Here is a 26,354-nt window from a genome sequence, read left to right as displayed (position 1 = left end):
CGTGTCCTAAAGCTTTGGTATTGGTTCCCACAAGTAAGGATGACGCCGTGGACCGGACACACCAATGTTGGAGAAAACAGAATTTATGCTTACCTGATAAATTACTTTCTCCAACGGTGTGTCCGGTCCACGGCCCGCCCTGTTTTTTTAATCAGGTCTGATGAATTATTTTCTCTAACTACAGTCACCACGGTACCATATGGTTTCTCCTATATATTTCCTCCTGTCCGTCGGTCGAATGACTGGGGTGGGCGGAGCCTAGGAGGGACTATATGGCCAGCTTTGCTGGGACTCTTTGCCATTTCCTGTTGGGGAAGAGATATTCCCACAAGTATGGATGACGCCGTGGACCGGACACACCGTTGGAGAAAGTAATTTATCAGGTAAGCATAAATTCTGTTTTTACATTTTAAAAAAACAATGTCCCCCCTAACTGTTTCTAAAGTGCCGTAAGTCACTGGCGACTATAGAAATTTGTATTTACGCACATTTCTGGACATCGCTAGTTTATCAGACTTAGGGCACTTTATGAACTGCCGGTGCCGTATATATAATACCCCAATGTGCAAGGTGAAATTATGGGTGGCGCGAGTTGCAGCGCTTGGGCTGAAGCCTGCGCCATATATGTAATCTCACCCCTGATCAGCAATACAGTCAATAAACTGAGACATCTCAATTGGTTCAAACCCCACATGGCTGATTTTCATTGTTTGAGATCTATAAAGTGGGTGAATAATTCTTTCCTGACATTTTAACTTTGTTGCACTTATTTTTCCACCATACCTTTATCTCATAATTCCCCTTTTTACTAAAAATTGAAAGAAAAAAAATATTTGGCAAAATCACAATAAAACTGGCAAACAATGCATTTAGGGAAGAAAAATCAAAATGTTAATTACAGACTCAATGACACTTTACTGACTGTTGCAGATGAGGAACAGGACTTGGGAATTATTATTTCAGATGATTTAAAACTTAGTAAACAATGTATTAATAGTAGGCTCAATGACCTAAATATGTATAGTTTAGAGGAGAGAAGGGAAAGAGGTGATATGATAGCAAATTTCAAGTACGTTAAAGGGCTTAGTAAAACTGAGGCTGTGGGTATTTTACATAAAAAGGAAAATTCAAGAACAAGGGGTCATGATCTCAAGCTGAAGGGTAGTAGATTCATGAGTAATTTGAGGAAGCACTTCTTTACAGAAAGAGTGATTGATTTATGGAATAAACTTCCTCAAGAGGTAGTAATGATAAACACTGTCGGGGACTTTAAAAATGCCTGGGACATGATGTTGGCAAACCGTATGAATTGCATGTTACCGGACATAATTCACCAGGACCAGGTGGGATTTATCCCAAAGAAAGAGGCTAAAGACAACACGGTCAGGGCCTTAAACCTTATCCACTTTATAAAAGACAGGGAAATACCGGGGATCCTACTATCTATAGATGCAGAAAAGGCCTTTGACCGGGTTGACTGGTTGTTATTTCGCTCTACACTGAAATCCATGGGTTTTGGCCCCAAAATGATATACAGAATCTTCTCCCTATATTCCCAACCCAATGCTAAGTTACTAATAAATGGAACCCTCTCCACCTCCTTTACAATAACTAATGGCACTCAACAGGGCTGCCCTCTCTTTACCGTTCTATTCACGTGCTTTATCGAAACCATTGCGACTAAGATAAGACAAAACCCAAATATAAAAGGGATACAAGTAGGTTCACAATCATATGTCCTCTCCCTCTTCGCGGATGATATTTTATTTTCACTCACCGACCCAGAACTTTATGTTCCGCCACTATTACAAGAATTCCAACTATTTCACACACTATCCAACTTTAGGATTAACTCTGCAAAATCCGAGGTGCTAAACATTAATCTAGATGAACCTACTCTTCTTAGAGTTAAACAAATGACCCCTTTCACATGGTGTAAACGCACACTCCACTACTTAGTTATAGATCTAGCAACAACGTTAGAAGAAACTTTTACAAAAAACTACGAATCTATCAAAAAAACTATTATTAGGGATCTTTCTTCATGGCTTTCAAAGAGACTTTCGTGGTCAGGCAAAATAAATACCCTCAAAATGAACATAGATGTTTACTGTATAGTAAACAGTAAGATTACTGTATATTCTTCAATCACTACCAATTCCTTTACCAACATCTTACCTCCAAAGTATTCAAAAAGCGTTTAGTGACTTTGTCTGGGCTAGAAAACCGCCTAGAATCAATCGTACCATTATGCAAAAACCTAAACTTCAAGGTGGATTAGGTATCCGTAATATCGCACTATACAGACAAGCCATCTTTCTGCAAAGAATAGTTGATATAATCATAAAAGATTGGTACAGCTTGAGCACTTAATCTCAGGTGTCCCACATTTGGGTAGACTGTGTTGGAGTGTAGAGAAACCGAAACACAAAATAACACATAGCACCCCACTGATAGTAGAAACCTATGCTACATGGGAACACATCCTGTCCACAAACACTTTTATTTCTTCTAAACACAACACCCGAGAGCTCTCCATTTACATGATAACATCAGGAGAAAAGATTCTATCTCAGAATGACTTATTGGAAAAGGGATACACCCATTTTCATAATTGGTTCAATTACCATAGAGTAAATTGATACAGCTCACAGCATGAACAAAACAGAAACATGGTCAGACCACTAACAAACTTTGAATCCCTATGTACTCGTACCCCTCCGATCTCCCACACTCTCTCATTGATATACAAAATACTCACCACTAACCCTCCCGGATATATTCCACCATATCTCGAGAGCTGGGAGGATGACCTGGGAATAATATCCTACCTCAAACGAGCACAGCAATTTTCCAAAATTTCACGAAAATGTCAGTTTCACTTTCAGTAGTTGAACTAAATTTAAAAATCCTACACAGATGGTATTTTAACCCAAGAAAATCCAACGCCTATTCCACCACAGATCAGACCAGTGCTGGAGATGTGACCATAAAGGCAGCAGCATGGCTCATATGTGGTTGTGGTGCAACACAATACAAACTTTTTTTAAAACTAATCATAGCAGAAATCGAGTCGATTCTGGAGACTCAATTCCTTTAGATCCATTGGTGTGGTAACTGTGCAGTCCCCCCAAAATTAAACATAAACCCTACAAAAAACTATTTTGTGTGATGTTGAATAGCATAAAATTTTTAATAGCGAAAAATTGGAAGAGCAAAACGGCCCCAACATTGGCAATGTGGTCTAGTAGAGTGTCGGAGTTCCTAGAATTAGCGGAATACTATTATTAGAAAAATTATAAAATGGACGTGTACGCGGATATACTTGCTACATGGGAATACTTCCTCAAACATAACACTCATAACCAAGGAGCCCCGACACACCAGACTTAAAAAGTATACAGCATCTATCCAAGGGGTAATATTAGGCAACGGGTAATTGTAGCTCTTAGTACTATGAGTGTACTACATGTGAATGTCTAAAACATGTTTTATCAACAATGGCGACAGACAGTTTAATGGCTAAGATGTATTACATATCCTGGAATAGTGATGTCCCGAATTGTTCGCTGGTGAATAGTTCCTGGTGAACATAGCTTGTTCGCGTTCGCCGCGGCGGGCGAACATATGCAATGTTCGATCCGCCCCCTATTCGTCATCATTGAGTAAACTTTGACCCTGTATCTCACAGTCTGCAGACACATTCCAGCCAATCAGCAGCAGATACTCCCTCCCAGACCCTCCCAGCTCCTGGACAGCACCCATTTTAGATTCATTCGGAAGCTGCATTCTTAGTGAGAGGAGGGACAGTGTAGCTGCTGGTGATTTTATAGGGAAATTGATAGCTAGGCTAGTGTATTCAGTGTCCACTACAGTCCTGAAGGACTCATCTGATCTCTGCTGTAAGGACAGCACCCCAAAAAGCCCTTTTTAGGGCTAGAACATCATTTTTTTCCCCTGTGTAATCTAATTGCAGTTGCTTGCCTGCCAAGCCACTTGCCCAGTGCCACCACTCATATCTGGTGTAACAGTAGTGTAAATAATTTAAAAAAAAATTTTTTTGACTGTGAAACATCAGTCTGCTAGTGTAATCTAATTGCAGTTGCCTGCCTGCTAGCGTGTGTGCCAGGCCCACTTGCCCAGTGCCACCACTCATATCTGGTGTAACAGTAGTGTAAATAATTAAAAAAATAAACTTTTTTGACTGTGAAACGTCAGTCTGCTAGTGTAATCTAATTGCAGTTGCCTGCCTGCCTGCCTGCCAGCTTGTGTGCCAGGCCCACTTGCCCAGTGCCACCACTCATATCTGTTGTAACAGTAGTGTAAATAATTAAAAAAAAAACAACCTTTTTTGACTGTGAAACGTCAGTCTGCTAGTGTAATCTAATTGCAGTTGCCTGCCAGCATGTGTGCCAGGCCCACTTGCCCAGTGCCACCACTCATATCTGTTGTAACAGTAGTGTAAATAATTAAAAAAAAAACCTTTTTTGACTGTGAAACGTCAGTCTGCTAGTGTAATCTAATTGCAGTTGCCTGCCAGCATGTGTGCCAGGCCCACTTGCCCAGTGCCACCACTCATATCTGGTGTAACAGTAGTGTAAATAATTAAAATAATAAACTTTTTTGACTGTCAAACGTCAGTCTGCTAGTGTAATCTAATTGCAGTTGCCTGCCTGCCAGCTTGTGTGCCAGGCCCACTTGCCCAGTGCCACCACTCATATCTGGTGTAACAGTAGTGTAAATAATAAAAAAAAAAATTTGACTGTGAAACATCAGTCTGCTTGTGTAATCTAATTGCAGTTGCCTGCCCTCCAGCGTGTGTGCCAGGCTCACAGCGTATACTGTGCCCACTTGCCCAGTTTCACCACTCATATCTGGTGTAACAGTAGTGTAAGTGTACATTTAAAAAAAATAAAAACTTTTCTGACTGTGAAACATCAGTCTGCTTTTTTGTGTCAGGCTCACAGCGTATACTGTGCCCACTTGCCCAGTGGCACCACTCATATCTTGTTTAATAGTAGTGTTAGTGTACATTTAAAAACAAAAAAAACTTTTTGGACTGTGAAACATCAGTCTGCTTTTTTGTATCAGGCTCACAGCGTATACTGTGCCCACTTGCCCAGTGCCACCACTCATATCTTGTTTAATAGTAGTGTAAGTGTACATTTAAAAAAAAATGACAGGCATAGGCAGGCTACCCCGCAGGTGCCGTCGTGGTGCTGTGATTCCCTTTGGCCATAGAATAATGCCCAGTGTTCAGAGGCCACGTCCCATGAACTTGAAAAATCCTGAGGAAATAGTTGACTTTTTAACACAGGACACCCAATCTTCTATAGCTTCTATAGCTTCCGCTCCGAACCTTGACGCACCATCCTCCATTTTATCTTCGGGCACCTCTCAAGTTACCACTCGCCCGCCTGCCGCCACCACCAACACTAGCACCACAGCCGTTTCACTTGATGTGAAGGAGTTATTTACACATCAGTTGGAAGAAATGAGTGATGCGCAACCATCATTGACACAGCCACGTCAACCACTGCTGTCCTCCTTGCCCCCTCTCAACCATCCGCCACTCCGTCTCTCTTCCGGAGCAGTTCCTGCTCATCTGCCCACAGTCAGGTGTCTGTCAAGGACATGTTTGAGCGTAAGAAGCCAATGTCACAAAGTCACCCCCTTGCCCGGCGTCTGACAGCGGGCTTGTCTGAACTCTTAGCCCGCCAGCTTTTACCATACAAGCTGGTGGAGTCTGAGGCGTTCAAAAAATTTTATAGCTATTGGGACACCGCAGTGGAAGGTACCCGGCCGAAATTTCTTTTCAGAAAAGGCAATCCCCAACCTGTACTCGATTGTGCGAAAGGAAGTAATGGAATGTCTGGCACACAGTGTTGGGGCAATGGTCCATATGACCACTGGTCTGCAAAGCATGGTCAGGGCAGGTATATCACCTACACTGCGCATTGGGTAAACCTGCTGACGGCTGCCAAGCATGGAATGCGTGGCTCTGCAGAGGAGGAGTTGGTGACACTGCCATGACTTGCAGGCAGGCCTGCTGCCACCTCCTCTACTCCTCCTACTCCATCCTGTTCCATAACCTCCTCTGCTGAGTCCTCTTCTGCGTCTTGCTCCATATCAACGGCACCCCCCCAGCTCCGCAGGTACTATTCCACAGCCCGGATACGGCAGTGTCACGCTGTCTTGGGGTTGACCTGCCTGAAAGCAGAGAGTCACACCGGACCAGCACTCCTGTCCGCCCTGAAGACACAGGTGGATCAGTGACTGACTCCGCACCAACTGGAGATCGGCAAAGTGGTTTCTGACATTGAAAGTAATTTGGTGGTGGCATTGAAATTGGGCAAGTTGACACATGTGCCGTGCATGGCACATGTGTGTAATCTGATCGTACAACGCTTTGTGCATAAGTACCCAGGATTACAGGACGTCCTGAAGCAGGCCATGAAGGTGTGTGGCCATTTCAGGCGTTCCTACACTGCCATGGCGCACTTTTCCGATATCCAGCGGCGAAACAACATGCCAGTGAGGCGCTTGATTCGCGACAGCGCGACACGTTGGAATTCAACACTCCTAATGTTCGACCGCCTGCTCCAACAAGAAAAAGCCGTTAACGAGTATTTGTATGACCGGGGTGCTAGGACAGCCTCTGCGGAGCTGGGAATTTTTCTGCCAAGTTACTGGGCGCTCATACGCAATGCCTGTAGGCTCATGCGTCCTTTTGAGGAGGTGACAAACCTAGTCAGTCGCACCGAAGGCACCATCAGCGACATCATACCATTTGTTTTCTTCCTGGAGCGTGCCCTGTGAAGAGTGCTGGATCAGGCCGTAGATGAGCGTGAAGAGGAAGAGGAAGAGTTGTGGTCACCATCACCACCAGAAACAGCCTTATCAGCATTGCTTGCTGGACCTGCAGCAACGCTGGAAGAGGATTGTGAGGAAGAGGAGTCAGAGGAGGAATGTGGCTTTGAGGAGGAGGAGGAAGACCAACCACAACAGGCATCCCAGGGTGCTCGTTGTCACCTATCTGGTACCCGTGGTGTTGTACGTGGCTGGGGGAAGAAGATACCTTCAGTGACATCACTGAGGACGAGGAACGGGACATGAGTAGCTCGGCATCCAACCTTGTGCAAATGGGGTATTTCATGCTGTCGTGCCTGTTGAGGGACCCTCGTATAAAAAAGCTGAAGGAGAACGACCTGTACTGGGTGTCCACGCTACTAGACCCCCGGTATAAGCATAAAGTGCCAGAAATGTTACCAAATTACCACAAGTTGGATAGGATGCAGCATTTCCAAAATACATTAAAAAGTATGCTTTACACAGCGTATAAGGGTGATGTCACAGCACAACGTGAATCTAACAGGGGAAGAGCTGAAAGCAATCCTCCGACTCCCACGACCACGCCGGCAAGGACAGGACGCTTTACAGACGTGTTGTTGATGGAGGACATGTGGAGCTTTTTAACTCCTTTGCATCGCCACAGCCCTTTGGGGTCCACCCTCAGAGAACGACTCGACCGACAGGTAGCAGACTACCTTGCCTTAACTGCAGATCTCGACACTCTGAGGAGCGATGAACCCCTTGACTACTGGGTGTGCAGGCTTGAACTGTGGCCTGAGCTATCCCAATTTGCAATAGAACTTCTGGCCTGCCCCGCTTCAAGTGTCCTGTCAGAAAGGACCTTCAGTGCAGCAGGAGGTATTGTCACTGAGCAGAGAAGTCGCCTAGGTCAAAAAAGTCTAGATTACCTCACCTTTATTAAGATGAATGAGGGATGGATCCAGAAGGGACTGACATTGGGCGATACATTAGAGTATAAAAGGCCTGATGAGATGAGCTGCCTTGGGCTAAAAATGGTCCACACGCTGCTGTATTTTATCTTCGAATGCCGGATGACTTGCGTGACTTATCCGCCAACAACTAGGGTTCAAGCCGCAATGTTTTAGGACTTTCTGCCTGGGAAACAAACATCAATGTTTCTGCCCGCTGCTACAGCGGCTGCAACAATACCTAATTTTTCAGGCATGTGTACATGCCAAATTTTTCTGGCCTCTGGTGCTGCACTGTGGCTTCAAAAACCACACCACTCATATCTGGTGGCACAGTAGATTGCACGCGCAGTGCTCCAAATTTGAAGTAGGAGGACTGACCAAGCATCTTTTTCCATCTCCCGGTTCCTAAAATCCATGCCATAAACACGTTCCCTGGCGCCGCAACTGCCTCTGAGAACCTTACCATGGGTCACAGACCGCACGTCTTGTAATTCTCTGTCTGGGAAATTATCTATCAAATCTATCTATTTATCTAGCAAATCTATCTATCTATCTATCTATCTATCGTATCTATCAAATGTATATTGCATCTATTGATCTATCTATCTAATCTATGTATCTATCAAATCTATCTCGTGGCCGGACTGTTTTGTGACAGCCACTTGTGTTTCGGCCAAATGTCTGTCGGCCAAATGTCCGGCCACGATTGCACGCGCAGTGCCCCAAATTTGAAGTAGGAGGACCGACCAAACATCTTTTTCCATCTCCCGGTTCCTAAAATCCATGCCATATACATGTCCCCTGGCGCCGCAACTGTCTCTGGGAACCTTACCATGGGTCCCAGTCCGAACGTCTTGTAATTCTCTGTCTGGGAAATTATCTATCTATCAAACCTATCTATTTATCTATCAAATCAATCGTATCTATCAAATGTATATTGCATCTATTGATCAATCTATCTAATCTATGTATCTATGTATCTATCAAATCTATCTATCTCGTGGTTGTGCAAATGGACTGTTTGCGGTTGTTTGCGGTGCGTTAAACAGGGAGTTTTTCAGAATTTTCAGTTTGCGACATCACTATCCTGGAATGACTGATCAGCACTTATCTCTCTTTCACTTTCCTCTCCGCTTACATTTCTTTTTCTTCCTCTCCCTCCCCCCACTTTTTCTTGTAAAATTAAGACTACATTTATGGTATAACAGAAAGAGTGAGGGGGAAGCTGTTTCAATTTCTTCTTTAATTAATTTCAATGTCACTATGTAAAATATAACTGACATTTTTTTTCAGACTGGAGGGAGCTGCGTCTCCCAGATTGTATTATGCAACTTTTTTTTTTTATTCAATAAAGTCGGTTTAAAAAATAAATAAATGCCTGGGACAAGCATAAGGCTATCCTACAAACTAGATCAGTTTATACTGTTAGGTACTATCGGGCAGACTTGCTGGGCCTATGCCTCTTATCTGCCGTCAATATCTATGTTTCTATATTTATTAACACAAAACATATTTGCACTGTATAAATAAATATTTGTATTGCCAGATCAAAAATTCCCTTATCTCTGTCTATTGAAATCCGGTACAATAGAGCCAAAAAAACAATGTTAATGTATTTCTTTTTATCCCAGCCTGTAACGCAGCTTTCTTTCTTTTTATTCTCTATACGCTAGACAGAAGCTGTCATTATCCTACAAATGAAATCACCTATAGTATAGTCATAAACAGGCCTTCCCTTTGAGCAGGACGAGAGGGGCACCTGCCAGGGCCCCATGCTTTGGGGGCCCTGTACTTTCAGGGGTGAGGGTATGAGAAGGTGCAATGTATATCATGAAGAAGTGCTTATGGTATAAGGAGGTGTAATATATACTGTTATTTTTTATATAGGTAACACTGAATGTTGAAACAAGGGTGGGCCATACAGGGGGCAAGGCATACAGAGAGAAGGGAAGAGCACTGGGTCGTGGGGCCCTGCAGATTTCTCTTTCTCAGGGCCCCTCAAATGCTAAGGGTGTCCCTGGTCATAACAGAAAATATACAGACGATCACCTAACCTTTCCAACGGTATAAGTCTTGGGGATCTGTAAAAAAAAAGTAAAAAGTTACAAATAAATATATTTAAAACAAGTTAAAAAAAAAAAAAAAAAGTTAAAAACCAGCTTAGCACCCAGGTGGGAAATGGCTTAGCAACCAAAGGGTTAAATATGAGTTTTGAAATATACATTGAATATGGTATTTTCCGTGTAATTTAAGAATGATTTGAATGGCAAAATGTAAATCTGAAGGTTTTAAAACCTATTTGTTTACTGTTTATGTAAGTTTATGCTTCATATGATTCAATGCACTTTTCATATGCTTATTTTATTGATCATTATCCTGTATGTATCTCTCCAATTACATATAGAAGTGTAGGTTACGTTCCTTAGTGATATACTCAACTCACAGTGTAAAATCTGACTGTAGATCATCCTGTTGTGAATCTTGTGGCACTGGTGGATTCTTTTAGATCATCTCACCTGAGAGGCCCCAAATGATGTTTCCCTTTATTCCAGGGGTATCAAGTTCTATGTAACTGGGGGCCAATGGCCAAGTGCACTTCACACATGGGGGCCACTTGAATAGAGTGATTGCTCTGGAACTAGATATACTAGGAACTGGAAGTGATATTTACCCAATTGTGAGCGCCAAGTAAAGTGATCATTCTGGAACTTTATAACTGTGTAAAAAGTGACATTTATCCAACCAGAGCATGGTGGGAGTCTACAATGTACAATGCATTCTTGTCTTTATATTTATTTAGTAAGTACCAGCATAGAATATCAACTTGTTACACCTCTTAGAACCTTAAAACAAATTGATTGGGCTCAAATGAACGATTTACCTAAAAACAAGGGAGGACCAGATTAAACTATCTTTAGGGCCACATATGGCTCCCGGGGTTGGTACTTTGAGACCACTGCCTTTATTAAATGTAATATTTGAATATCAAATTTGAAAAGCAAACCATAATAGTAATATTTGAATGCTGATTCGCATAGACACCAATGGGGTCTATTCCAATCCATTAGGAGAGCTTTGGGTAGTGTGTTTTATAAATTTCCTCAAGGTTTTCAATTCATACACATTCCAATCCATTAGAACTGCATTAGAGAACTTGGTGATCACTTGGCTTTCAAGTGACCTTGTACCACATAAACTTTATTTATTTGACAACTGTATTCCAGTTAATCAGTTTTGACCTGTTGGGAACACATTTTGACATTTTTCCAATGCCATATATTGGCTATAACCACATCTTTTCTCTTATAAGGTGTATCCAGTCCACGGGTTCGTCCATTACTTGTGGGATATTCTCCTTCCCAACAGGAAGTTGCAAGAGGACACCAACAGCAGAGCTGTCTATATAGCTCCTCCCCTAACTGCCACCCCCAGTCATTCTCTTGCAACTCTCGACAAGAAAGGAAGTATCAAGAGATATGTGGTGACTTAGTGTAGTTTTACCTTCAATCAAGAGTTTATTTTTAAACGGTACCGGCGTTGTACTGTTTTACTCTCTGGCAGAAATTAGAAGAAGAATTCTGCCTGGAGGTTTGATGATCTTAGCGGTTTGTAACTAAGGTCCATTGCTGTTCTAACACATAACTGAAGAATATGGGAAAATTTCAGTTGGGGGAACGGTCTGCAGATTACCTGCTTTGAGGTATGTTCAGTATTTCTAGAGAGATGAATAAGTTGTAGAAAATGCTGACAGAGCCTTGTGTATTTGAGGTAAGCCTGATGCAGTGATTTAACAGCGACTGGGATCATGCTTACAAAATGGGGTAATGCTCATGTTAATAATCATATTACTTAGTGACAAAACGTTTACATGATTTCATAAATAGGACGTTTTTTCTCTGAGGGAGATAAGTCTTTATTTGGGGCCTAGTTTCCACATGGCTAATCAGATACTCCTAGGAGTATTTTGTTAAGGCCCCTCTGGCAGCCAGTACATGGTGGGAGGGGCCTATTTTAGTGCTCTAACTGCTCATTTTTAATTCAGACTGAGACATCCAGCTTCCCTAGAGGAGTCCTCTGGCATCTGAGGACCATTTCAAAGGGGTTATTTCTGCACAAAATCGTTTTTTAAGGTAGGTAGGAGCCTCAGCAGAGCTGTGGCAAGGTGCTCAATTGACTTTTAACGTTTTTTAACGTTTTTCAATCCGGTTTGGGGCCTAAGGGGTTAATCATCAATTTGCAAGTGGGTGCAATGTTGCTTTAGTCCCTTACACACACTGTAAAAATTTCAAAGAATTACTGTATTTTTACACTGTTTTGCAGTTTAAGTGCTAGTTTTTTTCTCTTAAAGGCACAGTAACGTTTTTGTTTAATTGCTGTTTCACCTTTATTAAAGTGTTTTCCAAGCTTGCTTGTCTCATTACTAGTCTGTTAAACATGTCTGACATAGAGGAAACTCCTTGTTCAATATGTTTGGAAGCCATGGTGGAACCCCCTCTTAGAATGTGTACCAAATGTACTGATATTTCTATAAACTATAAAGACCATATTATGGCGCTTAAAGATTTATCTCCAGGGGATTCTCTGACTGAAAAGAGGGAGATTATGCCATCTAGCTCTCCCCATGTGTCAGAACCTATAACTCCCGCTCAAGTGACGCCAAGTACATCTAGCGCGTCTAATTCTTTTACCTTACAGGACATGGGGGCAGTTATGAATGCTACCCTCTCAGAGGTATTCTCCAAACTGCCAGGGTTACAAGGAAAGCGAGACAGCTCTGGGGCTAGAACTAATACAGAGCTTTCTGATGCTTTAATGCCTGTGTCCGATATACCCTCACAATCCTCAGAAGCCGAGGCAGGTGAGCTTCTATCTGTGGGTGACATTTCAGACTCAGGGAAGGCGTTACTTCAGTCTGATTCTGAAATGACAGCGTTTAAATTTAAGCTTGAAGACCTCCGCTTATTGTTTTTTTAGCGACTCTGGATGACTGTGACCCCATTGTGGTTCCAGAGAAATTGTGTAAAATGGACAAATACTTTGCAGTGCCTGTTTACACTGATGTTTTTCCAGTCCCTAAGAGGTTTTCAGAAATTATTACTAAGGAATGGGATAGACCAGGTGTGCCGTTCTCTCCCCCTCCTGCTTTCAAAAAGATGTTTCTCATAGATGCCGCCATACGGGACTCGTGGCAGACGGTTCCAAAGGTGGAGGGAGCAGTCTCTACCCTAGCTAAGCGTACAACTGTCCCCGTCGAGGACAGTTGTGCTTTCCTAGATCCTATGGAAAAAAAATTGGAGGGTCTCCTTAAGAAAATTTTTATACATCAAGGTTTTATTCTCCAGCCTCTTGCATGCATTGCCCCAGTTACTGCTGCAGCAGCTTTTTGGTTTGAGTCTCTTGAGGAGGCTCTACAGGTGGAGACCCCACTAGACGATATTCTAGACAGGATTAAAGCTCTTAAGTTAGCTAAATCCTTTATTTCTGACGCCATTTTTCATTTAGCCAAGCTAACGGCTAAGAATTCAGGTTTTGCCATTGCTTAAGTGCTGGTCAGCAGACGTTACTTCAAAGTCTAAGCTTCTTAACATCCCCTTCAAGGGACAGACCCTATTCGGGCCTGGTCTGAAGGAGATCATTTCTGATATTACTGGAGGAAAAGGTCACACCCTTCCTCAGGATAGGTCCAATAAGTTAAGAACAGAATAATTTTCGTTCCTTTCGAAACTTCAAGAGTGGCGCAGCTTCAGTTTCCTCTAATGCAAAACAAGAGGGAAATTTCGCCCAGTCCAAACCAGTCTGGAGACCTAACCAGGCTTGGAACAAGGGGAAGCAGGCCAAGAAACCTGCGGCTGCCTCTAAGACAGCATGAAGGAGTAGCCCCCGATCCGGGACCGGATCTAGTAGGGGGCAGACTTTCCCTCTTCACCCAGGCTTGGACAAGAGACGTCCAGGATCCCTGGGCATTAGAGATTGTTTCCCAGGGATATCTTCTGGACTTCAAAGCTTCATCTCCCAAGGGGAGATTTCATCTCTCACAATTATCTGTAAACCAGATAAAGAGAGAGGCATTCTTACGTTGTGTTCAAGACCTACTGGTTATGGGAGTGATACACCCAGTTCCAAGGGAGGAACAGGGGCAGGGCTTCTATTCAAATCTGTTTATAGTTCCCAAAAAAGAGGGAACTTTCACACCAATCTTGAATCTCAAGATCCTAAACAAATTTCTCAGGGTCCCATCCTTCAAGATGGAGACTATCTGAACCATCCTCCCTATGATCCAGGAGGGTCAATATATGACTACCGTGAACTTAAAGGATGCTTATCTCCACATTCCGATTCACAAAGATCATCATCAGTTCCTCAGGTTCGCCTTCTTAGACAGGCATTACCAGTTTGTGGCTCTTCCCTTCGGGTTAGCCACGGCACCAAGAATCTTTACGAAGGTTCTAGGGTCCCTACTGGCGGTTCTAAGACCACGGGGCATAGCAGTGGCTCCTTACCTAGACGACATTCTGATACAGGCGTCAACTTTTCAAATCGCCAAGTCCCATATGGACATTGTTCTGGCCTTTCTGAGGTCTCACGGGTGGAAGGTGAACAAAGAAAAGAGTTCTCTCTCCCCTCTCACAAGAGTTTCCTTCCTAGGAACACTGATAGATTCAGTAGAAATTAAAATTTTTCTGACAGAGGTCAGATTATCAAAGCTTCTAACCTGCCGTGCTCTTCATTCCACTTCTCGGCCGTCAGTGGCTCAGTGTATGGAAGTAATCGGCCTAATGGTAGCGGCATTGAACATAGTTCCGTTTGCCCGCCTACATCTCAGACCACTGCAACTTTGCATGCTCAATCAGTGGAATGGGGACTACACAGATTTGTCCCCTCTGCTAAATCTGTATCAAGAGACCAGGGATTCTCTTCTCTGGTGGTTATCTCGGGTCCATCTGTCCAGGGGAATGAGTTTCCGCAGGCCAGAGTGGACTATAGTGACGACAGATGCCAGCTTTCTGGGCTGGGGCGCGGTCTGGAACTCCCTGAAGGCTCAGGGTTCATGGACTCAGGAGGAAGCCCTCCTTCCGATAAACATTCTGGAACTGAGAGCGATATTCAATGCTCTTCAGGCTTGGCCTCAACTAGCTGCGGTCAGGTTAATCAGATTTCAGTCGGACAATATCACAACTGTAGCCTATATCAACCATCAGGGGGAACAAGAAGCCCCTGGCAATATTAGATGTTTCAAAGATAATTCTATGGGCAGAGGTTCACTCTTGCCATCTCTCAGCTATCCATATCCCAGGAGTAGAGAACTGGGAAGCGGATTTTCTAAGTCGGCAGACTTTTCATTCGGGGGAGTGGGAGCTCCATCCGGAGGTATTTGCCCAGCTGATTCAACTATGGGGCAAACCAGAACTGGATCTGATGGCGTCTCGTCAGAACGCCAAGCTTCCTTGTTACGGGTCCAGGTCAAGGGATCCCCAGGCAGCGCTGATAGATGCTCTAGCAGCGCCCTGGTCCTTCAGCCTGGCTTATGTGTTCCCACCATTTCCTCTCTTCCCTCGTCTGATTGCCAAGATCAAGCGGGAGAGAGCTTCTGTGATTTTGATAGCACCTGCGTGGCCACGCAGGACTTGGTATGCAGATCTGGTGGACATGTCATCCCTTCCACCATGGTCTCTGCCGCTGAGGCAGGACCTTCTACTCCAAGGTCCATTCAAACATCCAAATCTAATTTCTCTGCGGCTGACTGCTTGGAGATTGAACGCATGATTTTGTCAAAACGTGGTTTCTCCAAGTCGGTTATTGATGCCTTAATTTAGGCTCGAAAGCCTGTCACCAGGAAAATCTATCATAAGATATGGTGTAAATATCTTCATTGGTGTGAATCCATGGGTTACTCATGGAGTAAAGTCAGGATTCCTAGGATATTATCCTTTCTCCAAGAAGGATTGGAGATGGGATTGTCAGCTAGTTCCTTAAAGGGACAGATTTCTGCTCTGCCTATTCTTCTGCACAAGCATCTGGCAGATGTTCCAGGCGTTCAGGCATTTTGTCAGGCTTTAGTTAGAATCAAGCCTGTGTTTAAACCTGTTGCTCCGCCATGGAGTTTAAATTTAGTTCTTAAAGTTCTTCAAGGGGTTCCGTTTGAACCTCTGCATTCCATAGATATCAAGCTTTTATCTTGGAAAGTTCTGTTTTTGGTAGCTATATCTTCGGCTCGTAGAGTTTCAGAGTTATCTGCCTTACAGTGTGATTCCCCTTATCTGATCTTCCATGCAGATAAGGTAGTTTTGCATACCAAACCTGGGTTTCTTCCTAAGGTGGTATCTAATAAGAATATCAATCAGGAGATTGTTGTTCCGTCACTGTGTCCTAATCCTTCTTCAAAGAAGGAACGTCTATTACACAATCTTGACGTGGTTCGTGCTTTAAAGTTTTATTTACAAGCTACTAAGGATTTTCGTCAAACATCTGCATTGTTTGTTGTCTTCTCTGGATAGAGGAGAGGCCAAAAGGCTTCAGCATCTTCTCTATCTTTTTGGCTGAGAAGCATAATCCGTTTAGCTTATGAGACTGCTGGCCAGCAGCCTCCTGAAAGTATTACAGCTCATTCCACTAGAGCGGTAGCTTCCACATGGGCTTTTAAAAATGAGGCCTCTGTTGAACAGATTTGTAAGGCGGCGACTTGGTCTTCGCTTCATACTTTTTCTAAATTCTACAAATTTGATACTTTTGCTTCCTCGGAGGCTATTTTTGGGGAAAGGTCTTGCAGGCAGTGGTGCCTTCTGTTTAAGTTCCTGCCTTGTCCCTCCCTTCATCCGTGTCCTAAAGCTTTGGTATTGGTATCCCACAAGTAATGGATGAACCCGTGGACTGGATACACCTTACAAGAGAAAACAAAATTTATGCTTACCTGATAAATTTCTTTCTCTTGTGGTGTATCCAGTCCACGGCCCGCCCTGTTACTTTAAGGCAGGTGTTTTTTATTTTTAAACTACAGTCACCACTGCACCCTATAGTTTCTCCTTTTTCTTGCTTGTCTTCGGTCGAATGACTGGGGGTGGCAGTTAGGGGAGGATCTATATAGACGGCTCTGCTGTGGGTGTCCTCTTGCAACTTCCTGTTGGGAAGGAGAATATCCCACAAGTAATGGATGAACCCGTGGACTGGATACACCACAAGAGAAAAAAATGTATCAGGTAAGCATAAATTTTGTTTTTCATTGATGTTTCATTGACTAAGGATCAGGATACTTTTGAGTTGAAAAGTTGACAGCTCATTTATGGGAAGACAGCTGATGAATGTAACCGATTTCTCTTTGTAATAGGATATTTTCAGAACTCTAAAGCTGACATCCAACTACGCAACAATGTATCTCAGTGGCTTATCATTTTCGTAGGACAACATATATGGTAAGATTTGATTTTTGTAGATCATATAAAATATATGGGTTCCCAAAACATTCTGGCTTTTAGAACAAGTCAAGCTCTTTATTTTACCATCTTGGCCTTGCATATGACGTTTGGGTAGGTTGAGGGTCAGTCTGCGTTACTATGCATTATGCCTGGGTTCCTGATATTGAATACTATTATAGGATATTATGCATGACATTGAAGTAATTAGAAAGGCTATAACTCTACAGTTCATTGCGCACAGCGCCGAGTTGCTAAGATATGTGTGTTTAGATCAATACTGCTGGAGGGTTAGACAATGATTAACAGTTTGTCGGACAAAATTTCTTTTTATAATGAATACCTCTTTATCATAAATGCTGTTTAACTGTTATGGAAAATAAAACAAGCCAGAAACTGGTCTAACAACTGCGAATATTTATTTCTTAGGACAAATATTTGTATAATCAATAACATCACATAAATCACTGTCATATTAATGAAATCAGATCACACACCCTATTTCATTTCTAAATACTATTTTAGTAGTAAATGAAAAGTAACTATGTTCTCCCTTGTTTGTGTTTTTTAAATTCAATTCAGGTGTTACATTTCTTATCCCTTTAAAGGGACAGTCTAGTCAAAATTAAACTTTTATGATTCAGATAGAGCAGAAACTTTAAGCAACTTTCTAATTTACTCTTATTATCAAATTTACTTTATTCTCTTGGTATCTTTATTTGAAAAAGCAATAATGTAAGGTTAGGAAACCGTCAATTTTTTTTAATGCAACTGGGTATCACTTTCTGATCAGCAAGCGCTACCCAGGTGCTGAACCAGCAATGTGCCGGCTCCTAAGCTTACATTCAAATAAAGACACCAAGAGAATGAAGAAAAAATGATAATAGGAGTAAATTAAAAAGTTGCTGCTCTATCTGAATCATGAAAGTTTAATTATGACTAGACTGTCCCTTTAAGAATAACTTAAAAGGGACGAGAAAATAACAAAAATACTTTAATGGTAAAGACAGAGCTTGTAAATTTAAGAGAATTTCTAATTCACCACTATTATGAAATGTACTCCATTCTCTTTGTATCATTTGTTGAAAAGCATACCTAGGTAGTCTCATGAGCAGCAATGCGCTACTAGGAGCTAGTTGCTGATAGGCAGCTCTGCACCATCTGGTGATCTAATGGCCAGGTTCCAGTGGTGCATTGCTTCCCTGCAGCTGAGTTTAACTATGAGTTTAACCACTTAGCTGTCCTAGATAGGCAAAAGAAGAGAACATTATATAAACCTAGGTTACATTATGGTGGTCCCCATTGCTTTATGAACAATATAACCTTAGTTATTTTTTCAACATTTAAAAAAGTTTTAAAATAAACATCTGCATATTTTTCTCAGACTTATCTTTGCTTTGCATCAATCATTTTATTGAGCTGTTACTTTAATGTCAACAGCATTTGTTTAATTTCTCTAAAGAGTCGTTATTTGCTAAGTAAGAACACAGTCACGAGTTATTCGGATAATTCCAGTTTTCTTTTTCACAGAAACTAAATTAATGTCTTTACGTTTTCTACAGAAAATATAAAGTTATTACATAAATATTGTCTCTTACTAAGCACAAAATCATCCAGTTACTCAGCTTATCTGTTCAGTGAACACATCTGGTATAAAGAGATAGGGAGGAGACGAAAGTGGCACTTTTAAGATGAAAAACAGGATTGATTAGGTACAGATATAGAAATGACAGGGGTCTCATAAGGATACCCTGGTGCTACCCACTCCTGAAAAGTACAATATAGGGGTATGGAGCTATAGGGTGCAGCTATTTCTAAAATATGTAACTTAAGGCAATGTCCTAACAAAGGCCCTTTTAAGGGCTATTGTTGGTTTAGCATTAGATTAGGGGTGTTTTTATTTTGGAGGGCTTTTTTATTTTCATAGGGGTTAGGTTTAATTTTTTTATTTTGGATCATTTTGCTTATTATTTTCTGTAATGTTAAACTTTTTTATTTCTTTCATGTAATTAGCAAGAGTCCATGAGCTAGTGACGTATGGGATATACATTCCTACCAGGAGGGGCAAAGTTTCCCAAACCTCAAAATGCCTATAAATACACCCCTCACCACACCCACAAATCAGTTTTACAAACTTTGCCTCCCGTGGAGGTGGTGAAGTAAGTTTGTGCTAGATTCTACGTTGATATGCACTCCGCAGCAGGTTGGAGCCCGGTTTTCCTCTCAGCGTGCAGTGAATGTCAGAGGGATGTGAGGAGAGTATTGCCTATTTGAATTCAATGATCTCCTTCTACGGGGTCTATTTCATAGGTTCTCTGTTATCGGTCGTAGAGATTCATCTCTTACCTCCCTTTTCAGATCGACGATATACTCTTATATACCATTACCTCTACTGATTCTCGTTTCAGTACTGGTTTGGCTTTCTACTACATGTAGATGAGTGTCCTGGGGTAAGTAAATCTTATTTTTGTGACACTCTAAGCTATGGTTGGGCGCTTTTATATAAAGTTCTAAATATTTGTGTTTAAACATTTATTTGCCTTGATTCAGGATGTTCAATATTCCTTATTTCAGACAGTCAGTTTCATTATTTGGGATAATGCATTTGAATAATCAATTTTTTTCTTACCTTAAAATTTGACTTTTTTCTCTGTGGGCTGTTAGGCTCGCGGGGCTGAAAATGCTTCATTTTATTGCGTCATTCTTGGCACGGACTTTTTTGCCGCAAAAAAATTTCTAAGTTATTTCCGGCGTCGTACTTGTCACCAGAAGTTGCGTCATTTTTGACGTTTTTGCGCCAAAAGTGTCAGCGTTACCGGATGTGGCGTCATTTTTGGCGCTAAAAGCATTTAGGCGCCAAATAATGTGGGCGTCTTTTTTGGCGCTAAAAAATATGGGCGTCATTATTGTCTCCACATTATTTAAGTCTCATTGTTTATATAGCTGGTTGCTAGAAGCTTGTTCATTGGCATTTTTTTCCCATTCCTGAAACTGTCATTTAAGGAATTTGATCAATTTTGCTTTATATGTTGTTTTTTCTATTACATATTGCAAGATGTCTCAGATTGACCCTGGATCAAAAGCTACTTCTGGAAAAACGCTTAACTGAGTTCAGTTCTACCAAAGCTAAGTTCATTTATTTTAAATGTTATAAATGTTTATCTTTAGCTATGGTTTGTAATAAGTTATTATGATATACTTTTACATGCAGAACCCATTAGTATTTATGCTTTATTGCCATTCTTACATCTTATGTACAAGAAATATTTAAAAGATTTATAAGAAATATTTTTCTGATTCTATTTTAAAGGCTTTGTCTGACTTCGTGCCTTCTAATAAAATTTTTAGGTCTCTTTCACTTCTTTTTTAATTATTGAAGTTTCAAATGACCAACAACATACTGTTTTATCCTTCTCTGATGATGTTTTTTCTCTTTCAGAATTTTCTTCATCAGATATTGACACTAACAAATCTACTTTTTTATTATTTCTTTATTAAAGTACATTTGTTCTTTGTTGAAAAGGTGTTGATTATTTTGGATATTAAGGTAACTAGTTCTTTAAGACTAGCTGACACTATTTCTGCTTATTTATTCTTCTGTGTTTTCAGAAGTTTTCTTTCCAATTCCTCATACTAGGGAATGGAATAGGCTGATAATTTTCTTTTATTCCTTCTTCTAAGGTTTTAAACTATATTCTTTGCCAGCAGTTAAATTCAATTTGGAGGGTTCTCCAATTTATTGGGGCTATCTCTACTCCTACTAATTATGCTATTGTTTCTATAGCAAAATAGTATTTATTTTCCTTTAGATGGTTGTATCTTATTTATGGAAAATTATTTAGTTTCAGGTACTTTTCTTGGTCCTGTGATTTATTTGGATGTTGCAATTGCTTCATTTTTGTTCTGTTTACTTTAAGATCAAGTATCAGATTATGATTTATTTTAGCATTCTTAAGGGACAACATTTACTAGACTAGGTGCTGTTGCATTTGTCTTGTTGTTTTGCATTTATTGATTATGCAAGTCCACTGTATTGACTGTTCCTTTAACTGGTCTATCATGCTAATAATTTCATTTGTGTCTTCATTTTATTGAATATTTTCGCAAATGAGGGTTAATCTATGTCTTTAGCTATTTTAGCTAGAAGAATTTTGTGATTTTTTAAAAAAAATAAAATAAAAAAAAATCCATATTTCTTTTGTTCTAAGATAATCAATTATTTGTTTTATAATTGGATTCAATTATTAACTGTTACTCTGGGCTTCAAGATTGAGTTCTAAGACTAAAACTTTAAGCTTATACTAGTTTGGTTGTTCTTTTTAAGGAACGAATTCCTGAGTTCTTTCCCAAGTAACATGTTTATAATTGGGGTTCGAAATCAGCTCCCTAATATTGCGATGTACGTGCCGTATTCCAGCTTGGCTGGTAAAGGGCAGGTTAAGACTTCTTTGAAATTTATTTGGTTCTATTTTGTCCAAATTTCTTTGATTTTATTCCAGTAAGGCTAACACTTTCTTTTAGTGTGTTTCTGTCCTATATATTTTGGGTACTGTTGAAGCATGGCTGGGCACCCATGGGGTTCAAGCGCTGCTCAGACCTGGAATCTTCTGGGGTATTTCTTCCAGTTCCTTTTTTAGGAACCGGGATTGGCGTTTTATTCAAACTATTTTGCCTTTTTATGGTCATTGATAGCATTATTTGTTTTCATTAGATACAATAAATGCATATTTTCATTTTTCTGTTTTCATTCAGATTATTTTCTGAGGATGCGGAATCTCATATGTTTCACTTGCTCTTCAGGACATAGTTAGAGGATCTTTTTTTTTTGAAAGCTCTTGATTCCTCACACAAGGGTCACCTTTTTTAGGTTTCCAGATAGTTTGTGTCACTGTCTTTGTCTCTATCAGACAAGGGATAATTCTATTGGGTTCCGTCTGTCGGTACCTTTAGTCTCTATTATTTCCTTCAGTTGCTATATATGCATAGAAGTTTAGGTCTTATGGCCACAGCATTGGATTCAATTCCCTTTGCTCATTTTCACTAGAAAGAACCTTTCCAGTCTTTTATGAGTGTTGTTTCTTCTAGAACATGGTTGGAGGATCAAAGTTCGTTGATTCCTCAGACAAGGGTAACCTTTTTAGGTTTCCTGATAGATTCAGTGTCCTTGACTCTGTCTCTGACGGACAAGAGACGTCTGAAATTGGTTTCAGCTTGTCGAAACCTTCAGTCTCAATCTTTCCCTTCGGTAGCCTTATGCATGGAAATTCTAGGTCTTATGACTGCTGCATTGGACGCGGTCCCCTTTGCTCGTTTTCACATGCGACCTCTTCAGCTCTGTATGCTGAACCAGTGGTGCAGGGATTATACAAAGATATCTCAATTAATATCTTTAAAACCGATTGTACGACACTCTCTGACGTGGTGGACAGACCTCCGTCGTTTAGTTCAGGGGGCTTCTTTTGTTCTTCCAACCTGGACTGTGATTTCAACAGATGCAAGTCTGACAGGTTGGGGAGCTGTTTGGGGGTCTCTGACAGCACAAGGGGTTTGGGAATCTCAGGAGGTGAGATTACCAATCAATATTCTGGAACTCCGTGCAATTTTCAGAGCACTTCAGTCATGACCTCTTCTAAAGAGAGAGTCGTTCATTTGTTTTCAGACGGACAATGTCACAACTGTGGCATATGTCAATCATCAAGGAGGGACTTACAGTCCTCTGGCTATGAAAGAAGTATCTCAAATTCTGGTATGGGCGGAATGCAGCTCCTGTCTAATTTCTGCGGTTCATATCCCAGGTATAGACAATTGGGAAGCAGATTATCTTAGTCGCCAAACGTTACATCCGGGCGAATGGTCTCTTCACCCAGAGGTATTTCTTCAGATTATTCAAATGTGGGGACTTCCAGAAATAGATCTGATTGCTTCTCATATAAACAAGAAGCTTCCCAGGTATCTGTCCAGATCCAGGGATCCTCAGGCGGAGGCAGTGGATGCATTGTCACTTCCTTGGAAGTATCATCCTGCCTATATCTTTCCGCCTCTAGTTCTTCTTCCAAGAGTAATTTCCAAGATTCTAAAGGAGTGCTTGTTTGTTCTGCTGGTGGCTCCAGCATGGCCTCACAGGTTTTGGTATGCAGATCTTGTCCGGATGGCCTCTTGCCAACCGTGGACTCTTCCGTTAAGACCAGACCTTCTTTTACAAGGTCCTTTTTTCCATCAGGATCTCAAATCCTTAAATTTGAAGGTATGGAGATTGAACGCTTGATTCTCAGTCATAGAGGTTTCTCTGACTCTCTGATTAATACTATGTTACAGGCTCGTAAATCTGTATCTAGGAAGATATATTATCGAGTCTGGAAGATTTACATTTCTTGGTGTTTTTCTCATCTTTTTTCTTGGCATTCTTTTAGAATTCCTAGAATTTTACAGTTTCTTCAGGATGGTTTGGATAAAGGTTTGTCTGCAAGTTCCTTGAAAGGACAAATCTCTGCTCTTTCTGTTCTTTTTCACAGAAAGATTGCTAGTCTTCCTGATATTCATTGTTTTGTACAAGCTTTGGTTCGTATAAAACCTGTTATTAAGTCAATTTCTCCTCCTTGGAGTTTGAATTTGGTTCTGGGGGCTCTTCAAGCTCCTCCGTTTGAACCTATGCATTCGCTGGACATTAAATTACTTTCTTGGAAAGTTTTGTTTCTTTTGGCCATCTCTTCTGCTAGAAGAGTTTCTGATTTATCTGCTCTTTCTTGTGAGTCTCCTTTTCTGATTTTTCATCAGGATAAGGCGGTGTTGCGAACTTCTTTTAAATTTTTACCTAAGGTTGTGAATTCTAACAACATTAGTAGAGAAATTGTGGTTTCTTCATTGTGTCCTAATCCTAAGAATTCTAAGGAAAGATCGTTGCATTCTTTGGATGTAGTTAGAGCTTTGAAATATTATGTTGAAGCTACTAAAAATTTCCGAAAGACTTCTAGTCTATTTGTTATCTTTTCCGGTTCTAGGAAAGGTCAGAAGGCCTCTGCCATTTCTTTGGCGTCTTAGTTAAAGTCTTTGATTCATCATGCTTATGTCGAGTCGGGTAAAACTCCACCTCAAAGGATTACAGCTCATTCTACTAGGTCAGTTTCTACTTCCTGGGCGTTTTGGAATGAAGCTTCGGTTGATCAGATTTGCAAAGCAGCAACTTGGTCTTCTTTGCATACTTTTACTAAATTCTACCATTTTGATGTGTCTTCTTCTGAAGCAGTTTTTGGTAGAAAAGTACTTCAGGCAGCTGTTTCAGTTTGATTCTTCTGCTTATAATTTCAGTTTTTTTCATTATAAGATTTAAACTTTATTTTGGGTGTGGATTATTTTCAGCGGAATTGGCTGTCTTTATTTTATCCCTCCCTCTCTAGTGACTCTTGCGTGGAAGATCCACATCTTGGGTATTCATTATCCCATACGTCACTAGCTCATGGACTCTTGCTAATTACATGAAAGAAAACATAATTTATGTAAGAACTTACCTGATAAATTAATTTCTTTCATATTAGCAAGAGTCCATGAGGCCCACCCTTTTTTGTGGTGGTTATGATTTTTTTTGTATAAAGCACAATTATTCCAATTCCTTATTTTTTATGCTTTCGCACTTTTGTCTTATCACCCCACTTCTTGGCTATGCGTTAAACTGATTTGTGGGTGTGGTGAGGGGTGTATTTATAGGCATTTTGAGGTTTGGGAAACTTTGCCCCTCCTGGTAGGAATGTATATCCCATACGTCACTAGCTCATGGACTCTTGCTAATATGAAAGAAATGAATTTATCAGGTAAGTTCTTACATAAATTATGTTTTTTTGTAATCTTAGATTAATTTTATCTTAGTTTATTTATTTTTAAGTAATGTTATCGTTTTTATTTTAATTGTTTGTAACTTAGTATTTTTTTAATTTAGGTAATTGGGGTTAATTTATGGGGTGTTAAATTATGGGATGTTAGGTTAGGGGGTTTAGTAATTTAATAAGTTATTTGCATTGTGAGGGTTTGGCGGTTTAGGGGTTAATCGTTTTATTAGGATTATTGCATTGTGTTGGTTTGGTGGATTAGGGCTAATAGGTTAATTAAGTTTATTGCGTTGGTGGAGGATGGCAGTTTAGGGGTTAATAGTTTTAATAGGGACTTTGCGATATGGGTGAATGGCGGATTAGGGGTTAATAGTTTATTAAGGTATTTTGCGTTGTGGGGTGATGGTGGTTTAGGGGTTAATAGTTTAATTAGATGTTTTGCGATGTGGGGGTTTGGCAGATTAGGGGTTAATATACTTTATTAGTTATTGCGGTGGGGATGATGGTTGACAGCTAGATAGATATTGAGCATGCGTTAGGTGTTGGTGATACCGATTTGTGATGCGGTTCTACATTAGCTTATGGGAGTAAAAATTGCGGGCGGCGGGTGAAATATACGTGCCGCATTTATATGCGGCACTGTATATGTGATACCATAACCACATAAAAACTGGCATCGCCAGCCTTTGCGGGCAATGCCACATATGTAATCTTGCCCGGTATGTACATATCCTCAACAACAATGCACTACTGGGAGCTAGCTGGTGATGGGTACCTGCACACATTACCATTTTGTCATTGGTTCACCAGATATTTTCAGCTGGCTCCAGGTAACACGTTGCTTCTCTGGAGGTGACTTTAACCATGTGTTTAATATCTATGCACGGGTTAAACACATATTGATATACAAACAATTGTGTATTAATAAAATGCTGCAACGTAACATATCAAAACTAATAAAATGTGTAGATCGTTTCATTCTTTAGATATCCTTTATGTAAGAAATAGCAATGCACATGGGTGAGCCAATCACACGAGGCATCTATGTGCAGCCACCAATCAGCAGCTACTGAGCCTATCTAGATATGCTTTTCAGAAAAGTATATCTAAAGAATGAAGCAAATTAGATAATAGAAGTAAATTGGAATGTTGTTTAAAATTATATTTTCTATCTGAATCATGAAAGAAAAAAGTTGGGTTTAATGTCCCTTTAACAGGCCAGATGTTGAGGATATCTGAACTGAAGCACAGGTGAAATAATCAGCTGATTAGTAAACGGTTATTTTACTGCTCTCATCCAAGGTAATGCTTAAAACCTGACCTGTTGGGAAGTGTCCATGGTT

General features: G+C 40.8%; 1 protein-coding gene across 7 annotated transcripts in view; it reads left to right on the top strand.

The window, feature by feature from the left end:
- The window catches only part of ST3GAL4 (ST3 beta-galactoside alpha-2,3-sialyltransferase 4), a 722,373-nt gene that overhangs the window by 202,678 nt on the left and 493,341 nt on the right, over nt 1-26,354 (top strand). For 5 of the 7 annotated variants that reach the window (XM_053691562.1, XM_053691563.1, XM_053691564.1 and 2 more), the window contains one exon: nt 17,107-17,191. The exons of the other annotated variants lie outside the window; for them this stretch is intronic. The gene's annotated coding sequence lies outside the window, so the exon portion shown is untranslated. The remainder of the gene's footprint in view (nt 1-17,106; nt 17,192-26,354) is intronic. 7 annotated transcript variants of the gene reach the window in all.

The sequence above is a fragment of the Bombina bombina genome, chromosome 8 (assembly GCF_027579735.1).
Source record: "Bombina bombina isolate aBomBom1 chromosome 8, aBomBom1.pri, whole genome shotgun sequence".
Lineage (NCBI taxonomy): Eukaryota > Metazoa > Chordata > Amphibia > Anura > Bombinatoridae > Bombina > Bombina bombina.
This window is presented reverse-complemented; position numbering and strand designations above follow the sequence as displayed.